Here is a 23,168-nt window from a genome sequence, read left to right on the forward strand (position 1 = left end):
AAAAAACTACTTGTGCACCTAGGTCCTTGACTTTCTTGCCTAGCTGTGCGTAATCATTCAATATTGTTTTTAAGTCCTTTTTGTGTCATTCGTCCCTACATGTAGTAGTAGAAAAGGCAGAGGTGGGATTCAAATTTATTAACAACTGGTTCTGTGGGTGTGGCTTAATTTGTGAGTGTGGCTTGGTAGTCATGTGACTGGGTGCATGTGGCTTGCTGGCTGGCTGGCTGGCCGTGGCTTTCTGGTCACATGATTGGCTGGGCATGGCTTGGTGGTCATGCGACTGTGTGGGCCTGACCAACTCAATGTCACTCACATCAAGGGGTGCCTCACCCGGCCCCTCCCCTCCCAGCCATTCCTTGTCACACCCAGCCTCAACTTATCTATAGTTCTGTAAAAATGTTGTTCACCTTTTTTTGACTTTATTATCTAAGTGCTATAGATGTACTTTCATGGACCACTGAAAGAAGGAAATGGCTCACATGCTTTGCTTGAGTGTGATAGGCAACAGGCTTTTAAGGGGCTGCCAGAAAGGGGGGCAATGTATTTTCCAAAGAAGCAGAAGGCAAACAAGAAGCAATGGATGGAAACTAAACAAAGAGAGAAGCAAACTAAGACTAAGGAGAAACTTCCTGACAGTGAGAACAATTAAGAACTGCTTGCCACCAGAAGTTCTGGGTGCTCCAACACTGGAGGTTTTTAAGAAAAGACTGAACAGCCATTTCTTTGAAATGGTATAGGTTTTCCTCTAAGGTCCCTTCTAATTGTTATTCTGTTATTCTAACACTGTTCCCAGGACCTCTACTCAGAGTTTGGTATCCTCATTTTTTCTGCCTGAGCTGCGGGTTGGACTAGAAGACCTCCAAACTCTGTTAAACACACATGTATTTATGTTCTGGACTATAGACATTGAATCAGTGGTGGTATTTGACTGGTTCTGCCCGGTTCTGGAGAGCAGGTAGGAGTGATAAGCAGCGGAGACCAAAGTGGTTCTCTCCACTGCTCTGCTGGCTCTGCTGTTGGGCCCACCCACCCGGGCTCCCATACTCACCTTAATCCGTTGAATTTGAAGCGCATCTGCTTTGCGCGGCACAGAATAGCACTGCATGGCAGCTGCTGAAGAAACTGGGATCATACAGGCTTGCAGGAGGTGAGTTAGAACTTCCATTCCAAGCCTCTGCACCTGCACAAAGTGCGTGTTTGGTGCATGCATGCACGCAAAGTGTGTGCACACATGCAAAGTGTGCCCACCAAGCCACACCCACCGAACCGGTGGCAACAATATTTGAATCCCACCACTGCATTGAATGCATGTATTGTAAACCCTGAAAAATACCTGGGCAAAAGGCAGTAAAATCACTCTAGGTGTAGGGACAGTGTAAAATATAAATATATGATAAATAATGGAACAATTAAAAATAATAGGGACTTCCGGCGGTGACATGGTGTCGTGGAGGAATGGGGAAACAGTTCTCTGTTCCCAGTTTGCCAAAGTTCTTGCGATCGGTGGCCTTTTGAGGTTCGGTTCGGTCCTGGGGGGATCGCCAAGAAAGAGGGGAAGCTTCAGAGGTGATGAGGAGAGGAGCGATCTCCCGCCGCATTAGGAAGAGACCCTTGTTTCCAACACAGAAGAGGCCCAGCCTTTATGGCTGACCCAGAGGCTTGACATCCCATAATAAAGAAGAAGGAAGCAGAGAGTGAGAGTGGTGCAGTAAAAGCAGTGGGAGCAGAAGAAATTTTGAGTTTTGAGTCTTGATTGCTGGCGAGAAGACGTCTAGAGGAGCAATGAGATGATGGTGACAGCTCTGAGCAGTAAAAGGGAGAGCAGATCAGGAGGAGGGCAAAGTATGGGACCGATGGTGGAAACAACAGAGGAGAGATGAAGAGGCATTCGAAAATAGAAGAAATTGAAAGTGCTCCACAAAACCAGGAGAGAGTGGTGTGCCTGGAACTGAGGTGCTGAAACTTTTCCCCCTAACATTTAGTGCTCCAATGCGGAGGAAGATAGACACGGGAGAGAAGGAAAGAGTCCAGGAAAGTGACAGTGCAAGTTCAGCAGGACTACCATTTTGAAGGCAAGAAAATGGGCGTTGGTTCTTACCTGACACGCCATTTCTCTGGAGCCATGAGGATCATCCAGAGAGTGGGAGGTGCTTCAGTCTGCGTCGTTGAAGGCTGAGCTCAATCACTGAGGAATGCTCCGCCCTCCATCACGCGGCTCCCTTGCGTTCCCCAGTTTGCGTGAAGATGAAGGTGAAGAGAAGGACGTTGCTCTGCTCTTCCTATGCTAAAGAGGTCATTGGCCGAAACAAGGCCCCACCAGACGGTAAATTAAAAGGGTGGGGCTGGATGATCCTCACGGCTCCAGAGAAATGGCGTGTCAGGTAAGAACCAACGCCCATTCTCCTGAGAGCCGTTCGGATCATCCAGAGAGTGGGACATACCAAAGCTTGGCTGTCCTACGGGAGGGACCCTGTCTGGTCCTGCAATCTCCGAGGTTCCCTGAAAACTTGCTGGAGGACTCGCCTACCAAACGAAGCCTCCGCCGAGGCAAAGGTGTCAATCTTATAGTGTCTAATGAAAGGAGAGGGGGATGCCCAAGTGGCTGCCCGACAAATATCAGAAATTGGAGCCTGGGTGGCCCAAGCCGCCGAGGTGGCTGCACTTCTGGTGGAGTGTGCTGTGATCCCCCTGGGTACTGGCAGGGCCTGGGACAAATAAGCCTTGGAAATGGTAGCCCTAATCCAGCGGCCGATGGTTGACGGGGACACTTTGTGGCCTAAAGATTTGGGCTGGAAGGAAAGGAATAGGGATTCTGACCTCCTGAAGGGTTGGGTACGCTTGATGTAAATGCGTAGGGCCCGTCTTACGTCCAGTGAGTGCCAAAGCTTCTCCCTTTCCCGCGAGGGATTGGGACAGAAGTTCGGGAGTGTGAGTTCCTGAGCCCTGTGAAAGGTCGAGTTGACCTTGGGCAGAAAGGTAGGGTCCGGTCGGAGGACCACCCGATCGGCATGGAATATGCAAAGGTCCTTCCTTACCGACAAGGCTGCTAACTCCGATATGCGGCGGGCCAAAGTAATAGCCACCAGGAATACAACTTTGAATGTTAGGAACTGGAGAGAGGCTTCCCCGAGGGGCTCAAAGGGTTGCTTAGTCAGGGACACCAGGACCTTGTTAAGGTCCCAGGTAGGGTATCGGTGTATGGTTGGGGGACACAGGTTAGTGGCCCCCCTGAGAAATGCCCGAATACGGGGGTGGAGGGAGAGAGAACCCAGGTTATCACAGTCAATGACTGTAGATAGAGCTGCGACCTGACGCCTCAGGGTATTGGGGAAAGACCTTTCCTCAGGCCCTCTTGGAGAAACTCCAAGACCTGAGCTATGGAAGGTGAAAGCGGGTTGACCTGGAGACTATGACACCACTTGCAGAATCCATTCCAGGTGGCGTTGTATATACGGGTTGTTGAAGGCCGCCTGGCGGCTAAAATGGTATCAATAACCTGGTCAGAAAACAGTTCCTTCTTTAAGCGTTCCCGCTCAACCTCCAAACGGCTAACTGGAGCCACTGAGGGTCCGGGTGTTGGAGGGGCCCCTGGGAAAGGGACATCCTGTTCGGGGGGATTCTCCAGGGAGGGGCCACCGATAAGTTGCGGAGGTCCGCAAACCAAGGGCGCCTGGGCCAGAAGGGTGCCACTAGAATCAGCTCTGCTCTCTCGGAGATGAGCTTCTGGAGAACTCTGGGAACCAGGGCTAGAGGCGGGAAGGCATATAGGAGCCCTGTGGGCCAGGGGCAACGGAGGGCGTCGTGATTCTCGGCCCCGTGGGAGGGGTACCTGGAGAAAAACCTGGGGAGTTGCGTGTTGAGCGGGGAGGCGAAGAGGTCTACTAACGGGGGACCGAACATCCTGGTCGCCTCCCTGAATAGTGATGGGTGGATGCGCCACTCGGACTGGTCCACCGTGGTCCTGCTTAGCCAATCCGCTTGGGTGTTTGAGTCCCCTGAGATGTGTTCGGCTCTGAGGGAGAGGAGGTTGTGCTCTGCCCAACGGCAGAGGCGCTCGGCCTCTCTCATCAAACGGATAGACTGGGTGCCCCCCTGTCGGTTGACGTGAGCCTTGGCGGTGACATTGTCCGTGAGTATGAGGACATGCCGCCCGCGTACTTGGGGGAGGAAATTGCGCAGGGCCAAGAGGATAGCGTGGAGTTCCAACCAGTTTATAGTGCACTCCCGTTCTACCTGAGACCATCTGCCCTGTGTTGAGAGCGAGAGGATGTGAGCGCCCCATCCGGACAAGCTGGCATCTGTGGTGAGGGTGAGGCATTGGGGCTCCTTGATGAAGTGACCCTTGTTGATGGTGGGGCTGGTCCACCAGAGGAGAGATGTGAGGACCCTTTAAGGTACCTTGACTGTGGCCTTTGAATTGCTTCTGCCGGTCCGCTAGAACGGGAGCAGGAACCATTGTAGGGGTCTAGTGTGTAAACGGGCCCATGGAACAATGGAGATACAAGAAACCATTTTACCCAGTAATTTGGACAATTCTAAAATTGTTACCTTCCTGGATCGTCTGATGTGCCTGACGGCTTCCTGGATACTAAGGAATCTCTCGGGGGTGAGGAACACCTTACCCTGCACTGAGTCAATGACAGCCCCCAAGTGGGAGATCCATGTAGATGGGGATAGTTGGCTCTTTTGCCAATTAACTAGGAAGCCATGGTCTTGGAGGGCTGAGAGAGTAGCTCTGATGTCCCTCTCTGCTTGGGGTCTGGAGGGAGAGAGGATGAGGATGTCATCCAGGTAGCAATGGAGGCGGACCGGGAGATTCCTGAGATGGGCCGCCAGGGCCGCGAGGACCTTAGTGAAGGTCCTTGGGGCAGAGGCCAGCCCAAAGGGAAGGGCCACATATTGGAAGTGGCGATGGTTGTAGCAGAACCTGAGGAATTTGAAATGGGAGGGCCGGATTGGAATGTGAAGGTAGGCCTCGGAAAGGTCTATGGAAGATAGCCAGTCCCCCTGCTGGATGCTGAGAAGGATGGACTGAAGGGTGTGCATCTTGAACCTGCGATAAACCAGATAACGGTTAAGGCGTTTAAGGTCCAAGATGGCCCTCCATCCTCCGGAGGATTTAGGAACTACAAAAAGGTGGGAGTAGAACCCCTGCCCCCGCTGGGAAGGTGGGACGGGTTGAATGGCCTGTATGTGGAGAAGATGATGGATTGCTGAATCCATTAGGCTGCGTTTGATGGGGTCCCTTGAGGGGGGGGGACGCCAGAAAGAAGTCAGGGGGCGCTTCAATTCAAGCGCGAGACCAAGTCTGATGGTATCACGGACCCAGGTATCAGAGGTGGAAGAGTCCCATTGGTCGGCAAAGTGCTTGAGGCGTCCGCCGATGGGAAGGGAGGGACGGGATCTATCTGCGCTGGAAGGGCTTCCCTCCTGAACCCCTGAAGGGGCGCCTGTAGCTGCTGCCCCTCCTGTTCCTATCGCCCGGATCGGTTCGATCCTGGGGCTGGAACGGTCGGAAGGAGGGGGGTCTCGAGTACCTGGGCGGGAAGGGAGACTGGTAGAGAGGGCGGGAGGAGCCTCTCCGAAATGGCTGGGGGGCTCTAGACTCTGACCTCCGAAACAGAGGAGGGAGAAATTTTCTCTTGCTTCGGGTTTCAGATAGCAAGGGGTCCAGAGCCGTGCCAAATAGTTTGTCCCCTTTTATGGGGGCAGTGGCCAGCTTAACTTTGTTTTTAATGTCCGCCTGCCAGTATTTAAGCCATAGCAGGCGGCGAGCTATGACGTGGGACGTTATTGCTCGGGCAGAGAACTTGACCGCGTGGAAGGTGGCGTCGGCGAATTCCGCCGTGGCCATCAATTTTGCTATGTCTTGGTGAGCCCTTGTGTTGGAGGGGGGAACATGTTGCTTCAGTTGACGTAGCCACCGGATCGAGGATCTAGTGAAGAAGGAAGCAGCAGTAGCCGATCTAATGGCCCAGGTGTCCGCTTGATGAGCCCTACGTAAGGCGAGCTCGGACCTCTTGTCCTCGGGTTTCAAGGCCTCTAGGGGGTCACTGGGGGAGGACGAGGAGGCCAACCCAACGATGGGCTCATCTACCTCAGGGGTGTTAAGTAAGTCACAGAAGCTTGACTCGAGGTTAAAGAGCCTCCTGTCCAGGCTGGATGGGGCGGGAGGGGCCCTAGTAGAACTCAACTGATTTGAGACCAGGTCATGAAATAGGGGTGGGGCCGGGATTACCTCCGCCTCCACCACGGGTTGACTAAAAATGGCGTCCTCCTGACCTTCTGCCGGGGAGGGGAGAGCTGAGGAGGGCTGCACAGACAGGCCAGAAATGTTCCTGGCTTTAAATAATAAAGATTTAAACATGTGGGGCTTGAACAGACCCGCAACAGTGGGTTGGTCCGGGGTGAGACCTTCATCCTCGGACATATCCCCCTCCATAGGGTCTACCTCCGATAGGGGCTCCTCTTGGTGCATAGACCCCCATTCCAGTTCCTCTTCCCCCCCAAATTGCTCTAGGTACTCTATAGCCTCCTCCGGGTCCCTTTCTGGGAGAGGACTGCCCCCTTGAGAAGGTACCTGACCACGAGTAGGGTCCGATCTAGGCGAGGACCTGACTGATGGTGGGTCGTGTTCGGGCGCCAGTGAGGGGGGAGCAGACCTGGACATCTGTTGAAGGCCCTCTGCTATCCCCTGGCGAATGGCCCGTTCCATCCATGCCTGCATGTGCGCAGGGATCTCGGTTGTGGGGGCCTCCTCCTGGCATAGACCAGCGGCCGTGGGCGTAAATGTAGCTTCAGGAGTCCGTCTGGTCGATGGGCCGGGAACCTGGTGTCCCTGGGATGGGCTGCGCCTGGAGACGGAAAAACAATCTGGAGGAGGGGGGGGTGTCTGGAGGTAGAAGGAGCGGAGGGTGCTGGAAGTACCGGTTGTGCCTCTCTAGATCGCCTGTCAAATTCTTTCTCAAGAGCCCTATGACGTCGTAGGGCGTCTCTCTGAGAAGCCTTAGAAGTCTCCTTAGGTGTTTCCTTAGCCTGTTTGCGCAGGTGGTAGGATTTGGATTTGGCCTTCAAAGAAGGGCCTTTGGTGGAATTGTCATCTGCCATTGTACAAGAAAGGACAGTAATACAATTAAGTCCTGCGCTAGTAGGCTAAGGAAGAAATTACTGTTTTTTAAAGTCAAATCAAACTTGAGAGCTAGATCTTGAATCGGCCAAGGAGTTGAGAGCTGCACAGCCTAACTTCACGAAGGCTGAGCGCAAACTGGGGAACGCAAGGGAGCCGCGTGATGGAGGGCGGAGCGTTCCTCAGTGATTGAGCTCAGCCTTCAACGACGCAGACTGAAGCACCTCCCACTCTCTGGATGATCCGAACGGCTTTCAGGAGAATAGCTGACTGTCATTTTTTCAGTGTTACAGTACAATTAAAGATTTAAAGAACAGTTTACTCCTGAACTTCTTAACCTATATAACTTAACGGAAATTTTATACGTAAATGTACTTTTTCTATATCTAACTCTTACATTGATATTTATATCTACACTTGTATTTATACTTATACTTATATTTATATTTATATCAATTTTCATATAGATATATATTGATTGAAATTTATTGATAGTTATATATTTACATTCATATTGACTGTTATTTATTGTTATTTAAAGATATACTTAAATTTAGAATTATAGCCCTATTTATTTATAATTAGAGTGGAAAAATCCTATTAATTAACTTATAAATTAACACTACCTATTAACTAATTAATTAATCTGTCAATTAACCAACAAATAGAGTGTATTGAATAGATTGCATTTTTATTACAATAACTGCTACTGCTATTGATATTGATTTATATGGAGTACATTAATTTAGAAGACTGTATTGTTTAGATAGTATTTAGAATATAACACAGAATATATTATAGTGTAACCCCCAGCTACTGATCCATCCAGTTGGCAAAATGCTATGGGAGTTTTTAAAAAGTTCTTAGCCTTAAACCCAACTTCTCCATGACTTTTGAGCTGATCACGCACCTTGTGCACCCAGAGTCTAACAAGTCCAACATTTCCCCTTGGGCTCCCGACATGGGTACCCTTAATTTCACTGGAATGGTCATTGGACCCTTGTTTGGACTTACCAGAGGGTCATCTTCAGATTCGGATTCACTCTCACCAGAAGAGGTTGGAGTTCCCAGCTCCTCTCTTTTCAGAGGGGCAAACTCTACAACGTCCTCTGCTTTAAGTGCCGTTTTGCATGGCTTGACTGGAGTTTTTTCAGGTTTTCTTCCTCCCCCTGGTGCTGCCTTCAGCTCCAGCTTAGCGCAGCAGTCTGCAGCCTGGTGACCCTCCTTCCCACATCAGAAGCACGCGGTGGTCTTGGGTTTTACTGTCAATCCTCCCTTTTGAGGCTTTGGGGCTTCTCGAGGGCTGGTGGGGGAGGGCTTGCTCCAACCAAGGCCACCCCTATGTCTCTTTCAGATCAAATTGATCTCCACTTCTGCTGCCAACATATACCAGAGTTGTAGATCACTGGGGTCTTTTCTGGCAATGCAGCTTTGATAAACATCTTCAACCCATCTTTAAAAGCTTCTATCAGGGGCCCCTAGGACCAGCCTTGAATATGGCATGCCAGGTCTCTGGGTTATTCGGCCACTGATTTATGGTTTTCATCCTAATCCTAGCCTTACATTCGACTAGTGGGTCTTCAAATCTGGTGTGCAACGCTGCCACGAACAGGTCGTAATTCATCAACTGGGGGGATTATCATTATGCAAAGTCACCATCTATTTTGCAGCCGTGCCTTCCAAAGCCCTGGTAACACATCTGACTTTAGCTACCTCTGAGGAAAAGTCCTTGCCGTACTCTCCCATGTGATTCCACACTTGAACCAGAAAAAACCCTAACTCCTTGGGATCCCCTCCATATTTTACTTCCAACGGAGGCACCTTTGGAGCTCGATGCCTTCTGGCAATTGCTCCCCCCACCAGGGGGGCCTGTCAGCCTTCCAGATTTCTTTCCTTTGCTTTTCATCTTTTGGCTGTCATAAGTAACAGGGGGAGGAGGGGTGGGAAGTGAGCTGGCGGGTTTTGAGAATATACTGTATAAATTGGGGGGGGAGTTTCTTGTTTATGCTTCTTTCCTATGCTATGCGCAAGTGCACCTCTTTATCAAAATAGGCCAAGGTCAATGGACAGATGCCTCATCACCTCCTGACAATGCCCCACATGACATTACATACAACTTTTAAAAGCTGGTCTTCCAATAGCTCCCAAATCCTCTTGGTCGCTGGCTGGATTGGACATTGTTTTCAGACCCCCTTGGAAGAAAAAGTATTGATTCTCTGGGTAGGCTAGTAAACTGAGATTCAGAATAATGTCAGGTGGTGCTCCATTCAAAATCCAAGAAAGAAACACTTAGACTCCGTTAATTAGAGAAAAGATACCTTTTACTGGAAATCAAGTGGTAGCATCAAAGGAATTCTGAATCTGAGGAATTGAACACAAAAATCACATATTCAAAGTGATGGCAATGATCCCACCCACAATAGTTCAAATTGTCCATCCAATTAAAGTTGTAGATAATGTCTTGTGGGCATCGTCAGGTGGTAATGCAGGCGTGTGTCCATTGACCTTGGCCTCTTGATAAAGAGTTGCACCTGCACATAGCACAGCAAAGAAGCATAAAGAAGAAACTTTACCCCCCCAACTTATACAGTTTATTCTCAAAGCCTCCAGCTCACTTCCCACAATTATATCATCCCTCCTGCCCCCCGTTACTATGGCAACCAAAAGATGCAAAGGAAAGAAATCTTGAAGGCTGACAGCTGTGCTATTTGTGCAATGATGAAAATGAGGCCAGGAAAACCTCCTGGTTTTTTTGCGGCAAGTGGCAGATCTGTCCCAAACCTGGGAAGAAATAGCTATGGACTTCATTGTCGAGCTTCCTCAAAGCAGCAGAAACTGTCATTTCGACTGTTGTGGACTTGTTCTCCAAACAGGCCCCTTTGTGGCCTGCCCAGGACCCCTGTCTACACGGAAACTCACTAACCTATTTATCAAGCATGACTAATCTATTTATCAAGCATTTATCAAGCTTGGATTATAGGTTGCATGGAGTCCCCCGTAGAGTGATCTCTGATCCGAGGGTTCAATTTACTGCTAAGTTCTGGGGGGAATTCATGTGGGTCATTGGGTCTTTGTAGGGGCTTAGCTCAGCATTTCATCCAAGTACTAATGGGGCCGCTGAGAGAACTAATGCTATGGTAGAGCAATACTTAAGGTGCTATGTAAATTATCAACAAACAGACTGGGCAGAGTTGTTGCTGTTTGCTGAGGTAGCATATAGCAATGCAGTGCATAGTAGTACCAGTCTGTCCCCTTTCCAGGTGACCAGCGGCATAGTTTTTTCCCATGCCTGAGCTCCCTAGGGAGCCACCCTCCTCCATGTCACTAACAGAGTGGATGGAGTCATTAAAAAAGCATGGGAAAATACCAAGCAGGTCCTGAGTGAAGCAGTGGAGGCCTATAAAAAGCAGACTGACAAACATCGCATTCCCCAACCAGAATTTAGAGTGGGGGACAAGATGTACTTGTCCACAAAGTACCTGAAATTAAAATTGGCCTCAAAAAATCTTGGTCCTAAATATATGGGGACATTCCCTATAATTAAAGTGATTAACCCAGTTACAGTACAACTTCAGCTTCCCAGATTACTAGGGGAAATATATCCAGTATTCCACAGTAGTCTGTTGAAACAGGTGGTAAATTCACAAGTTAGACAAGTGGATCAGGCTCCCCCCAAGCTGTTGGTGATTGAGGGTCAAACACACTATGAAATAAAAAGGATCCTGGACTTGAGGGTATAGAGGGGCCAGTTAGAATATTTGATACATTGGAAGGGATACTCCTATCTGAAACAAAAGTTAAAAGTTTGGAAGGTAAATGCGGATAGGTTGATAAAGCAATTCCATGACAAGTACCCTCAGAAGCCAAAGGGACCTCTCAGTGGGGGAAGGGAAGGCATGAGTGATTGTCTTTATGCTTTATGTCTTGCAGGAATGTTCCTCCAGTGGCGGGGGGCAGCCTGTCAAGCCTGAATTTAGTTTGGTGATGGAATCGTAAGAATTCAGTTTGACACACTTGAGAAATGGAGGGGGGTAAAACTGAGGTGGATGAAGCTGCAGCCAAAACAACATAACTGGGTGATGAATCAGCTGCTTTCCAACTGCTGCTCAGCCAGAGAAAGTTGTCAGGAAACTATTTTATATTCCTGGTTGGACAATGTGACTTATTGTTTTTTAAAAATGAAAACCTTCTAATTATAGTGATGTGGAAGTCCAGGAAATCTTCAGTACTGTCTTCCATCAGTTCGTGCCAAGATGTGTGATTAGAATAAAATAGTTCTTTGAGGAATTAGAATGCCTTATTAAAAGACAATTTTGGTGGCCATCACTAAGAAAGGACATAGAGAGCTATGTAGCTAGCTGCCCCATTTGTGCAGCAGCAAAAAGATGTCAGGGCAAAACATCAGGACTCTTACAGATGGTAGTCAAACCTTCAGCATCCTGGAGAGAGATTTCTATGGACTTTATTGTAGAACTGCCAGAAAGTGTGGAGAATACTGTTATTTGGATCGTGATAGACCTGTTTTCAAAACAGGCACATTTTATACCTTGCCCAAAGATCCCAACTGCCAAAAGTCTAGCCAAATTATTCTTAACACACATTTATCATCTTCATGGAGCTCCACAAAGGATAATCTCCAACTGAGGGGTCCAATTCACCTCCACCTTTCTGAGGGCATTTTTGAGCTTACTTGGCACTGCCCTGAGGTTGAGCTCATTGTATCACACATGCACTAATGGTCAAACTGAGAGAACTAACTCAGTGTTAGAACAATATCTAAGATATTTTATTATCAACAGGATAACTGGACTGAACTTCTGCCTTTTGCTGAAATTATATTCAATAACTCTGTACACTCAAGTACTGGTTTTACCCCTTTTAGAGTAGCCACAGGCCAAGATTTCAGCTCCATGCCTGAATTACCCACAGAAAACCCCACCATCCTCTCACTTAAGGAACGGATGGATACTTTGCAAAACACATGGCCAGTAGTTAGGTTAGCATTAAAGGAAGCTAGAGAGGCTTTTAAAACTCAGGCTGACAAGAAAAGAATGGAACCCAGACCCATGTTGGAGATAGAGTATACTTATCTACTAAATTCCTGCAATCCTTACAACTATCAAAAAGATTAGGCCCCAAGTTCATTGGACCTTTCTCTATCATTAGGATCATCAATCCAGTGACAGAACTACTCCTTCCAAAAACACTCAGGCAAGTCCACCCAGTATTTCACATTAGCTTACTCAAATATCACCCCTCAGACCACCTGCATCTACACCACCTGTTCCCAACATGATAGAAGGTGAACAACACTTTGAAATCAAGGAAATACTTGATTCTAGGATCCACAGAGGGAAAACCCAGTATTTAGTTGCTTGGAAACATTTACCCTCATCACAAAATGAATGGGAACCTAAACACCATGTCAGGGGTCCTCCATTACTGAAAAAATTCCATTCCTAATACCCTAAGAAATCTTGCTAATATACTTTTCTATCTTTTTCCAGGTGGAGCACTCTTTTTTCTAAGGAAGGCAGCATGTCAGATCCCTAAAAGTGATACTGCCATTCAGTTGGGAGAAGGGGGGTCTTGAATTCGATTCAATACTATTGCCTGTGACAACTGCTATTTTATAACTTGTATCCTGGTGCTGGAACGCCCTGAGATTTTCTCACCTCTTGGGGAATGTGGTAGTGGGGGAGGGCCATGTGGGTTGTTTCATTTTGAAAGCCAGTGGAGCTGGCCATGGGAATGCCTGCTTATCTATTTTTCAGAGCAGCCAGTACAATAACATTTTCACACCTGTGGATTGGCTGAATCCGGCATCTGGCTAAAGGGAGGGGTCTCTACTGCTTTAATTCTACTTGTTTTGCCTAAGGGTATTCAGATGTTGCTATGAATATATTGCTGTCACTTCTACTTAATAAAAAGTTCCTTTTGAAATACTCCATTTCAAGAGTCTTCACTTTCTTAAGTTAGGTGGAGAGGCAATCCTTACACATACATTAGCTCCTTGTCAGATGAATGTAAGACAGTAGCCTCTGTTGGGCTTAGACCTGTGGGAGATGATGGAATAATTATCTTTTTGCTCAAACCATTCTTGGTTTGAAAGTACACTGTATTCACATTTTTGTAATCATTTTGGAAATTAACTGGTTGTCAGCTGTTTTAAACATGGGATAAAATTAATGCATCACAGAAGAAGTTAACAGGAAAAGAACTTGATAAGTTAAGAAAAGTAAAAACAATGCTTTTGTTCAGTCTTGTCCAATAAAAAAGTTAGTTTCATCAGGCAATTGCAAATAGCAAGATGAAGAAGTATGATCGAAGATTGAGAATGGACAGAAAGATAAGTGAAATCTGTCAGATGAGGTCAGATGAAATGTCTTCTAGTATAATGAATTGCACGGTTGGCAAAACTTTTATGTATTACTTCGAAGAAATTCTAAGTCCAAATAACTGGAGGAAAGCAAGTACGCCTACTATGAAAAAGGCGAATCTAAAAAATTATATACCTAAAAGTCTTATATTGATAATTGTGAAGATACTAGAAATTGTCATAAGCAGAAATTATATGTAAGCAGTTTGAGTTAATTATTAATCAAATTTATTTACAGTAGTCGAGTTAATGACACTAAAATATCCTGCCCATTATAGTCATAAGTTGAAACATTCATAAAAATGGTAAGACATGACTAACTCAATTTTATTACTTGCAATAGTTGTTAATCGAATGCCTTAGTTGTATGTGTGAATACCATGGTCATTCAGAAACTCATTGTTCATTATGGTGGGATTTTGCTAAAAACTGGAAGTGCCCGTTTTAGGCAAAATCATCATAAAAAATGGCCACAGGACACTGCAAACAGCTGTAAATGCAACCTTCTTGCTACTGCGCACCCAAAGTAGGGTCACATAACAGCAAGGAGAGGGTTGATTATTGGAACATGGCCACCTCATGAGGCAATCTATTTTGCTGTTTAACACCTTTTACATCAGAAAGTTTTTCCCAATGATAAACCTGAATCTACTTCTCTGTAGTTCAACCATTGGTTCTGGTTCAGCTCTCTGTCTCAACAAAGAACACCCTCATCTGAATGACAATCCTTTATGTAGCTGAAAACTGTTATATCTTCATTCAATCTTTTCTGCAAGCTAAACACATCCAGGTCCTTTAAATTTTTCCGTAGTTCTTGAGTTTACAGTTCCCTCACCATTTTGGTAGCCATTGTTTGAACTTGTTTCAGTTTGACAATATCGCTTTTAGACTGTAACTGCAAAAACACAATATTCCAATAGGGTTCTAATCAGACATATTCATAGGGCATGGGGAAAAAAAGTCAAAATAGCAGGCATGGTACCAAGTTTTGCTTCTTTTTTTAAAAATGGGATACACACGACACATAAAAAAACAGGCAGAGCTTGGATTATATCACTGTAACTGTCATCTTTACTTTTTTACTACAGCTCACTGACACCATTGGGCCTGACTAAGGCAAAACAAACATGTTATTTTCTATGATCTGGACAATATGTTCATTGATACATCTCAAAATATATTCTTTTTAGTAGCTGTATTACATGGTTGACTCACATTCACATCCTTTCTGCATAAACTACTCCTGTTAAATGCCATACTGTTCATTTTGGCCCACTATCCCAAACTTTAATTTTCTCTTTTTCTTCTAAAGTGCTAATCATTTGTAGATGACTACAAATTCAGTAATTTTCTCATCCAGGTAATTAACAAGATTGATGAACATTTCAGAATTCATGATAGAACCTCATGACACCCCACTTGACTCTACCCTCCAAGCTGTTTACTTGCAGTTATTTGACTAATTTGGAATCTATCTAATAATTGATGTACTATGAGGTTACTAAAATTCTCTAGAAATACTAGAAAATGTATCTGGTGCCAGAAATGACTAGAGATTCCCAAACTTTCCTGTTTTATAGCACCCAAAATGTCTTGGTAATTTTTTCATGACGCGCCCTTAGCAGTTCCCAAACTGTGTGCATGGTTCTAGGTGCCACAGGGAGTTCTATTAAATAGAAAATATCCCATAGTTCACTCCCATTCCCCACATTGTATGTCCAGTTCCTCACATTATAAGTTAACTGATTCTTATTGATATGGTAGCTTCATATTTGACTTTAAATTGTTACAATTTAGTCAATCCTGACTGAAAAAAATTGTCTATTACATACTAAAAAAATCAGGTCACAGAAACTTTTGCTCTTAAGATTCTTTTTCCTGACTCATTTAGACAAACTAAAGTTATCTTGCCCTGACAGGTTCTTAATTTAAAAAAAACATTTTTAAAAACCATCTGACAACCTGCTTGCTTAATTTCCAAAACCATGGAAAGCAACTTTAATGAATAATCAAAGGCCCTTTCATGATGTTTTTAGTCAGAGGTGGTATTCAGCAGGTTCTGACCAGTTCTGGAGAACCGGTAGTGGAAATTTTGATTAGTTCGGAGAACTGGCAAATGCTACCTCTGACTGGAGATTTTACAATACCCTTCCCCTGCCATGCCCACTAAGCCATGCCCACAGAACCAGTAGTAAAAAAAATTGAACCCCACCACTGGTTTTAGTAAAATAATGTGATTTATCTGAAACTGCCTGAAGCCCAAGATATTGCACTGCAAATCCCAATTTTAAACATTTTACAATGTTTAGAAACAAAGGTGAATATCCAATATTATCCAGGTTACATGGAAAGCCATTTATTTATGTTTTTAAATAAAATTTCATAAATATCATATACAAATCTGACCATCCACTGTATTTTATGAAATGAATTTGTACCCCTATTCTTATGATGGAATGGAATCACCTAATTTAGACCAAGGGTGTCAAACTCAAGGCCCGTGGTGCTGGCCTGGAAATATCAAAAGACTGGGCCATGACGTGCATAGCCTATGCCAGCCAAAAAAGGACATGGGGGGCACACACAGACCGTTTTCGGCTGGCAGAGTGCTGCAGGAGGCCGTGGAGACAAAAAATGGGCCGGGTGGTGGTGTAGAGGGCTTCAAGAGGCGTCCATTCCATCCTGTCCCATCCCCCCCCCCAGCTAGGCTGGGGAGAAGTACTGATGCTGATCTGGTCCTCGACAAAATCCAGTTTGACACCCCTGATTTAGACAATTTAAATCTAGAAAAACCAATCCTTTTCACTCATAGCAATTGTGCCTTGAACTTTCTAGTGGTTTAACTTTTGAAAGTTTCTGCTAAGAGTTAAGCCTTGAGACAAAGACTCCAAGGGCAAGTAACAAGATCAGCACACTGTAGATGACAGAGAAACAGTTTATTTGGATAACAGGATTGTTATTATCAGATCAACAGCCAGGGAAATAGGTTGAAGTATGTTACCAATTAAAATAACTTAGCAGCAGAAACAGGTGAGGCTTTTCAATCAAATCAAATAACATTCAGGAGGCCTTCTATACATGCCAGATTCACAAATTAATAGTGCATGTATATGCATGGTTAATTAAAAGTCAAGCTGTACGTACCCTAATGATAATAAATGATAGGTTTTTTTTAAAATGGTTATTTGACTTCAATGAATGCTATTATTTTTATATGCAGATAAAAATAATAATTCCAAGACCTGGAACTGAAATTGTGAAGTTGTCTCAGCCTATACATCTTTAATATTTTTCAAGGAAGGTACTTAGAGACAGAGTCCATAGCACAGTGATATATCATACACACTATATTTTTCAGAGCAAAATAGTGGCATATCCGGTTTGTTTGTGAAATGTTAAAAGCCATACACAACATAGACAAGATTTTGTCATAAGGAGTTTCCTATGTTGCTATAGTGTATTACATATATAAGCACATTTACTTCTATGTTGGAGCTTCCCCTATGGGAACACCTTATCTTGAGTAAGGAATGGTTATGAACTACCATTTTACCAGTACCTTGGAATACTTAATGGAGTTTTATCCAATGCAATGTATCATGAAATAATTACTAGAAATTCTTACATAATGGCCAGGGTATCATGGAAAATGGAGAAGGAAATGGCAACCCACTCCAGTATCTTTGCCATGAAAACTTCATGGACAGTACCAAAAGGCAAAAAGCTATGACTGGAAGATGAGCCCCTCAGGTCGGAAGGTGTCCAATATGCTACTGGGGAAGAGCAGAGGGCTAATACTAGTAGCGCCAGAAACAGTGAAGAGACTGGGTAAAGCTGAAAGGATGCTCAGCTGTGGATGTATCTGGTGGTGAAAGGAAAGTCCGATGCTGTAAAGATCTATTCTTCACAGGAATCTGGAATGTAAGATCCATGAATCAAGGCAAGCTGGACGTGATCAAACAAGAGATGACAAGGCTGAACATCAACATCTTAGGAATCAGCGAACTAAAATGGACAGGAATGGGTGAATTTAATTCAGATGGCCATCAGGTATACTACTGCGGGCAAAAATCCATCAGAAGAAATGGAGTTGTCTTCATAGTCAATAAAAGAGTAGGAAAAGCAATACTGGGATACAATCCCACAAATGACAGAATCATCTCAGTTCAAATCCAAGGCAAACCATTCAATATCACAGTACTCCAAGTCTATGCCCCAACCACTGGTACTGAAGAGGATGAAATTGATCAGTTCTATGAAGCCTTACAGCACCTTATAGAATTAACACCAAAAAATGATGTCCTTATCATCATGGGGGATTGGAATGCTAAAGTAGAAAGTCAAAAGATAACTGGAATAATAGGCAAGTTTGGCCTTGGAGTACAAAATGAAGCAGGGCACAGCCTGATAGAATTTTGTCAAGAGAATACAATGGTCATAGCAAACACTCTTTTCCAACAATCCAAGAGACCGGTCTACACATGGACATCACCAGACGGTCAACACAGAAATCAGATTGACTATGTGCTCTGCAGCCAAAGATGGAGAAGCTCTATACAGTCAGTAAAAACAAGACCAGGAGCTGACTGTGGCTCAGATCATGAGTTTCTTGTTGCAAAATTTAGATTTAACTTGAAGAAAGCAGGGAAAAGCACTAGACCACTCAGGTGTTAACTAAATCATATCCCTGATGAATATACAGTAGAGATGACAAATAGATTTAAGGAATTAGATCTGATGGACAGAGTGCCTGATGAATTATGGATGGAGGTTCGCAACATTGTACAAGAGGTAGCAACTAAAACCATCCCAAAGAAAAAGAAATGCAAGAAAGCAAAATGGCTGTCTGAGGAAGCTTTGCAAATAGCTGAGGAAAGAAGGGAAGTGAAAGGCAAGGGAGAAAGAGAAAGATACACCCAATTGAATGCAGAATTCAAGAGAATAGCTAGAAGAGATAAGAATGCCTTCTTAAATGAATAGTGCAAAGAAATAAAAGAAAACAACAGGGAGGACAAGGATCTCTTCAAGAAAATTGGAGATATGAAGGGAATGCTTCATGCAAAGATGGGCATGATAAAGGACCAAAATGGCAGGGATCTAACAGAGGCTGAAGAGATTAAGAAGAGGTGGCAAAATTACACAGAACTATACAAGAATCAGCTTAACGTCCCTGATAACCACGATGGAGTGGTCACTGACCTCGAGCCAGACATCCTAGAAAAGAAGTGAAATGAGCCTTAGGAAATCTGAGCAACAACAAAGCTAGTGGAGGTGACAGAATTCCAGATGAGCTATTCAAAATCTTAAAAGATGACGCAGTAAAAGTGCTACACTCAATTTGCCAGCAAATTTGGAAAACTCAACAGTGGCCACAGGGATGGAAAAGGTCAGTTTACATTCCAATTCCAAAGAAAGGCAATGACAAAGAATGTACAAACTATCACACAATTGCACTCATTTCACATGCTAGTAAAGTTATGTTTAAAATCCTACAAGCTAGGCTCCAGCAGTATGTGGATCAAGAAGTACCAGAAGTACAGGCACGATTTGAAAGAGGCAGAGGAACTAGAGATCAAATTGCCAACATACGCTGGATCATGGAAAAAACTAGGGAGTTCCAGAAAAACATCTATTTCTGCTTCATTGACTATGCTAAAGTCTTTGACTGTGTGGATCACAACAAATTGTGGCAAGTTCTTAAAGAAATAGGAGTACCAGACCATCATATTTGTCTCTTGAGAAACCTATATGTAGGTCAAGAAGAAACAGAGAGAAGTAGACACGGAACTGATTGGTTCAAAACTGGGAAAGGAGTCCGGCAAGGTTGTATACCATCACCCTTCCTATTTAACTTATATGCAGAACACATCATGAGAAAGGCAGGGCTAGATTAATTAAAAGTTGGAATTAAGATTGCAGGGAGAAATATCAACAACCTCAGATATGCAGATACCACTCTAACGACAGAAAGTCAAGAGGAACTAAAGAGCCTCTTGATGCGGGTGAAGGAGAGTTCAAAAGTTGGCTTGAAACTCAACATTAAGAAAACTAAGATCATGGCACCCGATCCTCTCAATTCCTGGCAAATAGATGGGAAAGAAATGGAGGCAGTGACAGATTTTATTTCCCTGGGCTCCAGGATCACTGCAGATGGGGAGGGCAGCCAAGAAATTAAAAGATACTTGCTACTGGGCAGGAAAGCTATGGCAAATCTAGACAGCATACTAAAAAGCAGAGATATCACCCTGCCAACAAAAGTGCATATAGTCAAGGCTATGGTTTTCCCAGTTGCAATGTATGGCTGTGAAAGTTGGGCCATAAGAAAGGCTGAGTGCCAAAGAATTGAGCCCTTTGAACTATGGTGCTGGAGGCCCTTGGACTGCAAAGCAAACAAACCAGTCAGTCCTAGAGGAGATCTACCCTGACTGGTCTTTAGAAGGCCAGATCCTGAAGATGAAACTCAAATTCTTTGGCCACCTAATGAGAAGGACTTGCTGGAGAAGAGCCTAATGCTGGAAAAGATTGAGGGCAATAAAAGAAGGGGACAACAGAGAATGAAGTGGCTGGATGGAGTCACTGAAGCTGTAGGTGTGAGCTTAAATGGACTCCAGAAGATGGTAGAGGATAGGAAGGCCTGGAAGAATGTTGTCCATGGGGTTGCAATGGGTCAGACACGACTTCGCAACTAACAAATCATGGAAAAATTAAAATGGACTACACTTAAGCGGTAGTTTTAAAAAATTACTGTCCTATCAGGACAATTCTTCAAGGATGCCAGTTACCGAAACTAGGCTTTAGTAAAAAAATATATGAAAAAAAAACCCTTGCCCCAATTCCCAGTGATGTACCATTTACTATTCTTGACATTTCTAGCTTCAAATGCAAGGGCAAATATGAATTCCCCTCAATTATTTAAAGTTTAACATTCAAAATGTATTAATCTATCTCTTAAACCATTTATTTTTTAAAGAATGGAATAAAGCTAGGTGGGGTTTAGGGCAAGAAAAGACCTGTAGCATGATCACGCCAATTTAAAAGTAATGCCACTGAGTTTAATAGAACTTACTGCTGGAAATCTGAGTACAAAATTGCAGGTTCAAGGATGCATTTCATGGAAAATCATTATGTGTCACCAGTTGTGGTCCTTCTACCTAAAAAATCTGTAAGTTGTGTATTTTATAAATTTTATAAATATCGTTGCACACTGTTAGGAATATAAGTCACCTAACAGGTATTTGGGTTAGAAATATATAAACCAGGATAAACATTTTAAAACTGTATCTTTAAGAAAATGCAAAACTGTAATTAGGTGTGGTTTCTCAAATGGCCATAAGATGGAGCGAGAAACCTGATTTGTCTTAGTCTGAGTCTCAGAAGAGAGTGTGAGTGTATCTCTGTTTCCTTCTGTTGGAAAGTATTGCCGTTCCTCCATTTTTCCTAATTGACTGCTATTTCTGGATTTGATGTAAGTTTGTTACTGAACTGTTTTTGACACTGGAATTTGTTATTGGATTATCCCTGGATTGAAAAACTGACTGATTTACCTATGAATGACTTTGGACTGCTTATCTTGAACTTTGCTTAAACTTTCTGGAAGTAAAAACCTACATTTACTGTACAGTGTATCTGTGTACTGTGTGTGTATTATTCAAACACTACTCTCTATACGTCTCCCTGTATGCACTCATTTTCCTAAAGGGGAATTACCTCAGCACTGGTTATGGGCCCAGGCCATACCAGGCTCAGATAACTGAGAGTTAGTGTGAATGCACAGTACTGTATACAGACAGCTGTTTGCTGTTTGTGGTTTAATATCCTGGCAAAGACACTTCAACAAGTCTATCACTGATAACCCAGTTGGATGGAACAAACTATGTTTCCTGGTCTATGAAGTGCAGTCTTCTTCTGCGTAGAGAAGGTTTATGGAATGTAGTTCAAGATCCACCAGATGTAAATGCTTGGGATCCAGAAAATGAGGATGATGCCAAGAAGATTGCTGACTTTAAACAGAACAACGAATGAGCTCTTTGTATAATTGGACTAACACTGAGTGACCAGCAGCTAGTCCATATTCGTGGAGAAGAGTCTGCTGCTAGGTGTTGGGAGAATTTGAAGAGGATTTATGTTCGTGACAGTGTAGGTGCATACATACATCTTACACGTAAACTGTTTAGAGCACGTCTTCTGAAAGGTGGAGATATGTTAGCTCATTTAAACTTCATGAAAAGAACTTTCCAAGAGTTACATGAAAAAGAACTGATATTTTCAGAGCTGCATCAAGTTTACATCATTCTTTCCTCATTGGATGAAAGTTATGATGATTATGTATCTTCACTGGAAGTCCTGCCCAGAGATAAACTGACATTGACTGACATAACTGGAAGATTGTTAGAAGAAGCAAGAAGACGACTGAGGAAGGGACAACCACAAGAAGAGGATTTGTCTTCAACTGCCTAAATTGTTAGGAAATGTTTTTCTTGTGGGGCTAGGGGACATATGGCTAAATTCTGTAAGAAAGGAAAACAACAGAATACCAGTAAACACCAGAAGGCGAAGAAGAATGCTAGTTTAGCTATGTCTAGCAATTCAACTGTAAAACATGATTTGTGGGTTGTTGATAGTGGAGCATCGCAATACATTACTAGAGATAAAAACGGGTTTATAAAGATGTCTACAAGTAAACAACATGTATCATTGGCAAATGGATGGAAGATTAACGCATCAGGTGAAGGTACTGCATATTGTTCTTGTATAAACGAACATTTAACTATGTTATATGTACCTAAACTAAAATTTAATTTGCTATCAGTAAGGGCTTTAGTTAATCTTGGTTATGTAGTAACCTTTAGGGGAGATAACTGTATAATAGAGAAAGAGGGTAAAAATGTTACTGCTAAAATGATTTATATGTGATACATGATGACTAGTTGCAGGTGGCTAACTCAGTTTATAACAACTCAGTTTATAACAACTACATAGACGTCTAGGGCACATTAATTTCAAAATGCTCAAACTGTTAAATTGGCAGAGGGAGTAAAATTGAAACTCTGTAGCAAGTATTTACACTGTAATACTTGTAGCCAAGATAAAAGCAAGGTTACCCCAGCAAACAGAATAAATGGGTTTAAGACCAAAGAACCTTTAGAGGTTGTTTTTGCTGACATGATTGGTCCTAAGAAACCAAGTTTAGGAGGTACCTGTTATAATTTGAGTATTATTGAGTATTACTCACGATATGGTTTCTGCTCTTATGAAAAACAAAACAGAAACATTCCAACATTTCTTTAACTGGCTAAGGTTTGCTGAGAGAAAAATGAAAAGTAAAGTAATTACTTTAGTAACTGATAATGGGACTGAATTTGTTAACAAAAAATTCCAAACTATGCTAAAATTGGCTGGTGTTGAACATAAACATTCTGCACCTTACAGACCACAACATAATTTGTTTATAGAACGAAGAGGGCAAACATTACAAGCCATGGCTCGTACTATGTTATCTGATTCAGGTTTACCTGAAACACTGTGGGGTGAGGCCATAATGTGTAGTAACCATATTTTAAACAATGTAGTAAATACAACTGGAGAATTACCATTCACTAGTTGGCATGGCAGAAAACCAAATTTAAGTTTCCTACACACATTTGGAGCTCCAGCATGGGT

General features: G+C 43.7%; 1 long non-coding RNA gene across 1 annotated transcript; it reads left to right on the top strand.

Annotated features, from left to right (window-relative positions):
* Nucleotides 1-14,562: 14,562 nt before the first annotated feature.
* Nucleotides 14,563-21,131, top strand: LOC148130500 (uncharacterized). The gene is made up of 2 exons (XR_015749838.1): nucleotides 14,563-15,872; nucleotides 16,401-21,131. It is a non-coding gene; the product is annotated as an uncharacterized LOC148130500 (long non-coding RNA).
* Nucleotides 21,132-23,168: the final 2,037 nt, after the last annotated feature.

The sequence above is a fragment of the Notechis scutatus genome, chromosome 5 (assembly GCF_049901735.1).
Source record: "Notechis scutatus isolate UNSWTSFEM ecotype Mainland chromosome 5, rNotScu1.2, whole genome shotgun sequence".
Taxonomy (NCBI): Eukaryota; Metazoa; Chordata; class Lepidosauria; order Squamata; family Elapidae; genus Notechis; species Notechis scutatus.